This window comes from Pongo abelii, chromosome 23 (genome assembly GCF_028885655.2).
Source record: "Pongo abelii isolate AG06213 chromosome 23, NHGRI_mPonAbe1-v2.0_pri, whole genome shotgun sequence".
Lineage (NCBI taxonomy): Eukaryota > Metazoa > Chordata > Mammalia > Primates > Hominidae > Pongo > Pongo abelii.
Window position 1 is genome coordinate 33,021,989 of NC_085929.1, and position 9,886 is coordinate 33,031,874.

A 9,886-nucleotide genomic window follows, 5' to 3' on the forward strand; every position below is an offset into this window, starting at 1 on the left:
TTGAGGTTCAACCTAAGGCTGTAGCACTCACTCATTGAGGTTCCTAAGAAACCTCAGTCTATCCTAGGAAGCCTCCTGCTGAGACCTGCCCCGCACTGCCACCTGGTGGTAAGATATAGAAACACACCCTCCAAGGTGGGATCAGATTGTGCGCCTGCTCCGCCCCCACCCCGCCCTCTCCCCGGTGGTCGGGTAAAGGGGTGGTGGAAAGGGAACCAAGAGCTAGTTCCTAGAAGTTTAGGTATCTGGGATTGAGATTGGAGTGGGGCTACACCTCCTTCTCTGTTTTCAGTACCAGCCATAGCTCTGTCACTGTGCATCTAGTTTCTTTCCTCTTTGCAGGCATAGGCCACTTGTGAAACTAATTGTATTCCCTCTTTGCATTGTCTTCCAGGACACCTGGAACCAGCGTACAGTTCACTATTAGCAACTGGATAGAATCGTATGGCAGGAATTTAGAAGAGGAGCTTAATCTCTGAGTCCACATTCCTTCCCCTGGGCCTCATTTTCCTACCTTATTTTATATTTAGTTTTCTGATGATGTTCAAGACATCCTTCCAGCCACCTTACCTCTCCTCTTTTTAAGGGACAGGAGGGACAAAGCAAGGTTATACATTCAGAAAGAGCTTGCCTACCTTCTGCAAGTCTCAGTTTCCTCCCCTATAAAGTGGGCACAAGAATCCCTGCCTTGGAGAGTTTTGTGTGTGTTTCAGGAGATGCTGGATTAATATTAGTGTCCACCCTATTTCCCACCTCCCCATCCTCCAGGCTCTCTGCCACTTATGTGACGCAGGCTAGGATGCAAAGGAGATCAACAGCACAGATCACTTTTTCCCCAGCGCCATCTGTGCTCTGCAGGTCCAGAGGGTGCCCCTACTAGAGCCTTGTACCCTGAGCCCAGTCCCTACCTGCCTTCTGGAAGATGTTGGCTCCAGAATTCTCTGCCTCCCTCCTGCAGGCATTGTGGCATTCACAGCTGATTTGCAGAGAGCCCAGATGCATCTCATAAATAAGGAATGTACTGTTCTGCGAGACGGCTGTGGCGTGGCTGTGTGGGGGTGGGCAGGCTGGAGTGAACAGGAACCACGAGAGGCAGGGAGGACTGTACAGGGGCTGCTGACCAGGTGGAAGATGATGGGAGCCTCAGAAGGTGTCATGGGACAGGGTCAGGGAGAGGGCTCTATGCGGCCAGGATCTGGATGCAGATTGTTGGGACTGAAATTAGGCTCAGATCCCTTCTAGTTGAGTCTGTTTATCTTCAGTTTCCTTGTCTATAAAATGGGGAGAGATTGTGTATCCCTGGCATCACTGGACTGTTAGTAGCTATTGCATTTATAGCATTTATCCCAGAACCTGAAACACAGTAAATGCTCAGTAAGTGTTATTATTTGCCCCAAACTGTCTTAGTGCTTTCCCCAAGAGCTTTGTGTTGTTTGTACTATGAGGAATAATGAGGGTGGTGTGGGAGTCGGCCTCTGTGTCTGCAGAGAGGACCACAGGCCACAGGAATAGAGACAGGTAGATAGGATCAAGGTGACAGGAACAGATGTTCAGAGTAAGAGATGAGGTCACCATCATCAACCCAGACAAGCCAGGTAAGTCCCTGAAAGGGGACTGCATTTCTGCAGCCATTTCAAGGTGGGCACTTGAGACATTTGATTGGCTTTTAAAGGAAAGACTGACCTTTAGAAGGCATAAGGAGCTGGGGTCCCTGGAGACCCTGGGATGACACCGTCAGCATGGCTGTATTGAAACAGAGACCTCAGGCAAGCCACCTTTCTTCTCTGGGTCTCTGTTCCATCTATAAAGCGGTTTCTGAGAAGCCTTCCAGAACCGCAGCATTTGAAGCTTCAAGATTTAGTCATTCTTCTGGCAAACATACGTGGAGGCCCTCCTGTGTAGCAGACCCTTCACCATGCCCTGGAGATGCTGGGGTGCGACAATAAAGTAGGCTTCTCCCATGATGAACCTCACGGGTTAGTTGTGGGGGCGGCGGAGATGTAGGGGGTGGGGAGAGGAGAGAGAGAGATTGTGTACAACAGAAAAGCAAATGGATATGTAATTCTGAACTGAAATCAGCCCCAGAAGGAGAGGGGCCCCAGTCAATCCAGGGACCTAAAAGTCAGGGAAGGTTCCCTGAAGACCATGAGGCTGGGCTGCTCCTGGAGGTGTGTGCCTGGGGTGGGAGCGTGCTGAATGATGAGGGTGGAACCATGGGCTGGGGGCCAGCCAGGGCGGGGTGAGGCTGCACAGGAAGGTAAAGGTTGCTCTCCATCTTGAGACCAGAGGGGCTGCGAGCAGGGGAGTGATGAGGTCAGCTTTGCATTTCCAGAATCTTCAGGCTGCTGCAGCAAGGAGAACAGATTGGAGGGAAGCCCAGTAGGGGACGTTGGAGGCCAGGACCACGGTGGCGGCTTGGTGGGAGGGGGAATGACTTGGCGAAACGTTCCAGAGCATCGATGGGGCTTGGAGTGCATTGGGTGTGGGGTCGTGGGAGAAAGAAGGGTGACTGCAAAACTGGAGGAAGGGTGTCTTTGTAAAGTCTCCTGCAGAGCTTGTCTTCCCCATCCCAATTCCTTCTAGCCCCATCTCTGGCTCTGTCAGCATCTGTCCATACAGGAAAAAAGATGAGACTCATCTCCTGTGGCTGAGAGGTGGCGGCAGGGGGGTGGGGAGGAGGGAAGTCAGCCGCTGTGCTGGCGGCTGCGGTCTGCACCTTTCTCTCAGCCGCAGCAGAAGCAGCAGCAGAAGCCGCTGCAGCAGGGAGACGATGGCCAGGCTGCAGCACCTGCTGGGGCGACTGGGAGGGCCGGGGAGCAGGTGCAGGGCGTCTGGAGGGGGTCTGTTTGCAGATGGATGAGAGCAACACACACTCTGCCCCCCTTCTCTGTTGTCTGGACACAAAAGCCCAGACAAAGAAGCAGCAGGGATGGGGACACGGCCCTGATGCACGTAGGCAAGCACACACGCTGGAGACAAAAGAGAGGCAGAGGCGAGGTGCATGGAGCAGGCAGCCTGGGGGCAGGGGGAGGCCCCCTGCGACCTCAGACGAGGTCTCCTGGCCAACTGAGCCTTGCTGTGTGCACCATAAAATAAAGATGCTGGGGGAAACCAGTGGTCCCTGGACTTTCATAGTTTGATGGGGTTTTTTTTTTTTTTGTCTTAATGGAAAATGGGTCATAGACTCCATAAAGCAGAAGATACATTTTCAGGTCCCGCCAATGGAGAAAAGACCTGATGATTTTTTGTAAGTGCCACTAATGTAGTATAGTGTCTACACTACCCTGAATTATAGTCAAAGCAACAGCATCTGCTCACACAGAAAGAACAGCAACTGTGTCTGTGGACTGGACTTGATATGTGCGTGCACTGCAGACAGTGTTGGTGTCTGTTTAGCTTCTAAGATCCTTTATAATAACTACCCAGGTATAAGAACTCTAGGTCTTGTGGGGAGTCTCTAATGGCCTTGAGAGAGAAAGAGAGAGAGAGTGAGAGGGAGAGAGGGAGAGAGTGACACAGAGAGAGAGAGAGAGAGAGAGACTACTAGGCTGAAGTCAGATCACTTGCATGAGGCCCAAAAACTGGGAGCCGGAACCACAGAATATTCACAGGAAAGAGGAAAAAATTCAGAAAAATAATAGTTCAAAGTCATATTTCATACTAATATGAGAGCGAGCGAGCGCGAGAGAGAGAGCATTTACTGAGCACTGTGACAGGGCCATGTGTTTTCTGCGCTCAGACCACTTAATTCTTTCAAAAGCCCTGCAAGTGAGCTTATGTAATCTCCATTCTACAGAAGAGGAAACTGAAGCCCAGAGAGTTGAAGTTCCCTGCCCAAAGTCACATGGTGGTTAAGGGGCAAGGGTGGGATTCAAATTTAGTTCTGTCTGACTCCCGAGCCCATGTATTCGCTGCCCGCCCTGGCTGGGAGGAAGGCAGAGAAAGGAAACAAGACAGAGAGTCAGGTGGCAAAGAGCCTGGCAGTCCCTGGTGGGTTCCTCCCCACTATTCCTGCAGACAGAAGGAGACCAGGCCCCGGGTGCTGTCCATCACCTCTCAAAGCCTGTTTCCTTGTGTACCCAATGCAGACAACAGTGCCCAGCTCATGGGGGCTGTTGTGTCAATTGGATGAGGGCACATGCTTGGTCTGTGCAAGGGTCAGGCTGGAGGAGGCAAGAAGCTGATGTCCAGGGATCATCCTTCAACCACAAGAGATAAAAGCGGGTGGAGGGCAGGGCGCGGTAGCTCACGCCTGTAATCCCAGCACTTTGGGACACTGAGGCGGGTGGGTCACGAGGTTAAGAGATTGAGACCATCCTGGCCAACATGGTGAAACTCCGTCTCTACTAAAAATACAAAAATTAGCTGGGTGTGGTGGCATGTGCCTGTAGTCCCAGCTACTTGGGAGGCTGAGGCAGCAGAATTGCTTGAACCTGGGAGGCGGAGCTTGCAGTGAGCCGAGATCACACCACTGCATTCCAGCCTGGCAACAGAGCGAGACTCCGTCTCAAAAAAAAAAAAAAAAAAAAAAAGTGGGTGGAGGAGTTCCACGACATCCTCGACCTGGGGTAGGACATGTTGGGTGTGTCCGACAGTCTCCCAGAAGACCTCAGCAGGACTGAGTTCTAGTCGCTAACAACTTACTCATAGCTATGGAGTAAATTGTGCTCTCTCCACTCAAATTCTTATGTTGAATCCTTAAACCCCAATGTGACTACATTGGAAGATAGGGTCTCTAAAGAGGTAATTAAGGTAGAATGAGGTAGAAAGGGTGAGACCCTAATCTGACAGGACCGATGTCCTTATGAGAAGAGGGAGAGACACCCGGGTTGTGTGTGCACAGAGAAAAGCCCACATGAAGACACAGTGAGAAGCTGCCATCTATGAATCGAGGAGAGAGGCCGCAGGAGAAGTTGACCCTGCTTTTACCTTGGTCTTGGACTTCCAGCCTCCTTAAGTTGTTTGTTAAGACACTTCAGTCTATCATATTTTGTTACGACTGTCCTTGCTGACAAGTATCCTCTTTAATGTACCTATTCCAGATTTCTCCTCTTCCCTGTCTCCCTAACCTGCTCCCTTACCAAGGCTTCCTGGTACCAATACCTCCTAAATAAACAACTTGCATTTGAATTCGTGTCTCAGGATCTGTATCTGGGGTGATCCAGGCTTATATTCCCCATTTATCCTTTATCTAGAGAGACTGCTGATCTTCACACATTTAGGTGCCACTGGGGGCATGACAGAGATAAGATTTTGGAGACCACTGAGCTCTAGTTGACCATGGCATTGATCCTGAGCCCATGCCCAGATGAACAGACCCTGGAGTGACCCAAGCATGGCAGTGGGGTCATTGTTCAGCTGGCTGAGGGGTGGTGCATCCCTTCCTAGGGGAAAAAAGGATTCAGGATGATGCAGATGGGTTTTCAGAGAGGCTGAGGGCAGCTTCTGGAATCAGACAGCACTGGGTTTCAATCTCAGGTTTTCTACATTCTAGCTGGCTGACCTTGGATAAGTCACTTTCCCTCTCTAAGCCTCGCTTTCCTTACCAGTTGGAGATGACACCGATACTTCCTTAGAGGGTGCTAAGACAGAGTGTGGGTAAAGCACTTGGAAAGTCTTCTGGCAAGTAAGTGGGCAAGGGGTCAAGTTCATTGCATCTGACGGTGATTACAGGGCTGGAGAGAGGGTGGCAGGGTAATAATTTTGTAGTTTCAGGGAATTGTTGAAAGGCACATTCTTTCTGGGCCATACCAAATGCAGGTCTCCTCTTCTCTGCTCTACAAACACTCACTGCTGAACTCAGGGAGCCCCACGCTCACCACAGGTAAGGATGGCCACTTGGATGAGTCAAATGAGATTTTCTATCCGGGTAAAACCAGGAGCTGTTTGCTCAGGGAACAGCCATCAGAAAAGAGATCCCCTGATCCCCTGATGCACCAGTCTCCATCGTAACATGGCTGGAGGGAAGACAAAATTTGGCCTTTCCCAGAGCCCTTCCTCCAAGGGCTACAGGTGTGGCCCGGCAGAGAAGTGGAGCTGGGAACATGGGAGGGTGTATGTGAGGAAGCCCACCTTGCTACTGACCTCATAATCCCTCTGACAAGTCAAGGTGGGGGAATAGAAAAGGAAACGTGGAACAGAGAGGTACATACCCAAAAGAATGGAAAAGAAGGATTCAAACAAATACTTGCACATGCATGTTCATAGCAGCGCTATTCACATTAGCCAAAGGGTGGAAACAAACCATATGTCCATCAATGGATGAATGGATGAATAAATTGTGTTCTGTTCATACAATGGAATATTATTCGGTCATAAAAGGAATAAAGTGCTGAGCCATGCTACATTGTGGATGAACCTCAAAAACATTATGCCGAGTGAAAGAAGCCAGCACAAAAGGTCACATATGACAATGGGCTGGAGGGGAAACTGGGAAGTAACCGCTTAAGGGTGTGGGGTGTTATTTTGGGGGTGATGAAAATGTCTTGGAACTAGCTAGACCTGGTGGCAGCATAACATTGTGAATGTACTCAGTGCCACTGAATCATATGCTTTAAATGGTTAGTTTTAGAGGATGAGACTTCTCTTTCTTTTCTGTTTGTTTCTTTCTCTTTTTGAGACAGAGTTTTGCTGTTGCCCATGCTGGAGTGCAGTGGTGCAATCAGAGCTCACTGTAGCCTCTAACGCCTAGGCTCAAGTGATTCTCTTCGCTCAGCTGTCCATGTAGCTGGGACCACAGGCACACACTACCATGCCTGGCTAATATTTAAAAGGTCTCTGTAGAGATGCAGTGGAGCCGGGGGTCGATCTCATTATGTTGCCCAGGCTGGTCTTGAGTTCCTGGACTCAAGCGATCTTCCCATCTCAACCTGCCAAAGCGCTGGAATTACAGGTGTGAGGCACTGTGCCCGACCTTAGATTATGTGAATTTCCTATCTCTCTCTTTATTTGTTCATTCATTTATTTATTTTTTGAGACGGAGTCTCACTCTGTCACCCAGGCTGGAGTGCAGTGGGGTGATCTCACCTCACTGCAACCTCCAACTCCCAGGTTCAAGCAATTCTCCTGCCTCAGCCTCCTGAGTAGCTGGGATTACAGGCGCCGCCACCACGACCGGCTAATTTTTGTATTTTTAGTAGAGACGGGGATTTCACCATGTTGGTCAGGCTGGTCTCAAACTCCTGACCTTGTGATCTGCCCACCTCGGCCTCCCAAAGTGCTGGGATTACAGGCATGAGTCACTGCGCCTGGCCCTCTCTCTCTTTTTTAAAGAGGCACCCAGTGGGCTGATAACAGAATTGCAATGGGAACCCTGGCCTCCAGAGCCACTCTTGTTTCTCCAAGGGCTGTTCTAGGACTAAAGAGAAGAGAGGCTCAGGCTCCCCTTTCCTTGATATGTTGCCAGGGTCAGAATTCTCCTGGAAATCTGGGGTTTCAGAGTGGTATCATGCAGAGCAGGAATACTGACGTGTCTCTTCGGGGTACTCTTATCTGCTCATGGGCTCCTGGGGTCCAAGTTAGCCCTACACATGTTTCCTGGAAGGTGAGAACTCTTGGCCAGTTGTGGTGAGGATGATGTTTACCATCTCGGGGCATGCTCTTCCTAGCATATGTCCTAAGTCTACCCACAGGATAAGGTGAGGGTCACAGTTACATTGATGGGGAGGAGAGAAGGATGCCAGCTCTACTTCTCAAACCAGGCATGAACTGCAAAGGATGTCCAACCCTCCGTAGGGAAATGGAAGATGCTAGGGAAGACTTTGCTCACCACAAAGGCACTCAACAGATGGGCAAAAGGAGAGCAAAGGACCAGCTGAATCCCCCAGAAGGGCTAGTCTGGTCTGCCCCATGATACTGAAATGTACCATGTTAGAGAACTGGGAGCAGAGGAGGCCCACACCAGTATCGGCGTCTGCTGAACGTGAGGGTCCACTCCCTCCTTGCATTACTCGGTTCACGGCTTGTCCTGAGTCCGTCTGAGTTACAGTCTATTTGCAGTGAGCCACAGTATCCTCTAATGGTCACCCCTTTTGCTCCCCTCCGCCATCTCCCCACTGCTTGCCTTGAAAAGATTTTGTAACAGCGAAACAGCAAAAGAACTAACATAACTAACTCAATTTTTGTTTAAGGGGCCTTTTCCCATTCCTGTACGTAGGCTAGGATAATTTTAGAGCACTGAGATAATATGCAGAAAAAAGCAATCACGTAGTTTTTAAAAACTAACTCTGGGATTAAAGGAGAAGTATGTAAATAATCTGTGTTTTGTTAAAGATTTATAAAAGCATTGTGACCTGACCAAGGACAAAGAAGTTCTCAACCTTCTTGGACCCTTACTGGTGCCCAGGTGTCAGTGGTAATTAGTCATCTGTTGATCCCAATTCAACCCCCCTTCTCTTCCCCTTTGCTCTGTCACCCAGGTTGGAGTGTAGTGGTGTGATCTCAGGTCACTGCAACCTCTGCCTCCCAGGTTCAAATGATTCTCCTGCCTCAGCCTCCTGAGTAGCTGGGATTACAGGTGCACACCACCATGCCTGGCTAATCTTTGTATTTTTAGTAGAGACAGAGTTTCACCATGTTGGCCAGACTGGTCTCGAACTCTTGACCTCAGGTGATCCGCCCACCTCAGCCTCCCAAAGTGTTGGGATTACAGGCATGAGTCACCACGCTTAGCCTCTTCCACTTGACTTTAGCATAAAAACAGCATAAAATTTGTAGTGACTTAATATGACTTAATATGGTACTTTAGAACAATAAATAGTCCATTAACTTCTTGGTTTTGCTAGCTCTTTAAGTAAACCCGATTTTCCTTCCATCAACCCTTATCTCTGGTGTCTGGCTTTCAAGCAGTGAGCAGCCAAACTTAGGTTTGATTATAATATCTCTAGAACCAAAGATGCTTGGAGATAGGATCGTAGATTCACTATTGCTCATCCTTAAGAAGCCCCAGGGAATAGGATGAAGTGTGAAAGTTTGGGGTGAACAGGTGGCTTCATTTTTTTCTGAGTAGATATTGGAAACGATAGACTGACACTCAGGAGAATTTGGGAATGGATTATAAAACGGGTGGCTTGGGAATACTTAAGAAAGGAAGTGGTGAACTCTATGGATCCCCTGTATTCAGTTAGAATGTGTCACGCCAAATTATATTTCCCTTTTTGTTTGTGTCTAGGGAGACCATACTGGTGAATCAGGGGGAAGTCGCAGACCTGTGTGATGACAAAAGCTCAGGCAGGAGGATCCGTTGAGCCTAAGAGTTCAAGGCTGCAGTGAGCTATGATCCTTGTCACTGCACTCCAGCCTGGGCAATGGGGCAAGATCTTGTCTCAAAACATTTATTTATTTATTTATTTTTAAATTTTTTTTTTGAGACAGAGTCTTACTCTGTCGCCCAGGCTGGAGTGAGTGGCGCGATCTCGGCTCACTGCAAGCTCCGCCTCCTGGGTTCACGCCATTCTCCTGCCTCAGCCTCCCGAGTAGCTGGGACTACAGGCGCCCGCCACCATGCCCGGCTAATTTTTTGTATTTTTTAGTAGAGACGGGGTTTCACTGTGTTAGCCAGGATGGTCTCGATCTTCTGACCTCGTGATTCGCCCGCCTTGGCCTCCCAAAGTGCTGGGATTACAGGCGTGGGCCACCGCACCTGGCCAAAACATTTTTAAAAAAGGACTTTTGTGATTACATTGGTCCCACCCTGATAGTGGGCTGTGTACTCTGGGCAATGCTGTGACCACACACTGCCTTGCCTTTTCTCTAACTCTTTCACATGGGTCTTACCACCCTGGCAGGACTGTTAGCTCTGCCAGGGTAGGAGGCCGTATCTAAAGCCTCCTTGGGACTCTCAAGCTTCCTGCAATGGTCTTGGGCTGGGCACATTGGAAATGCTTTA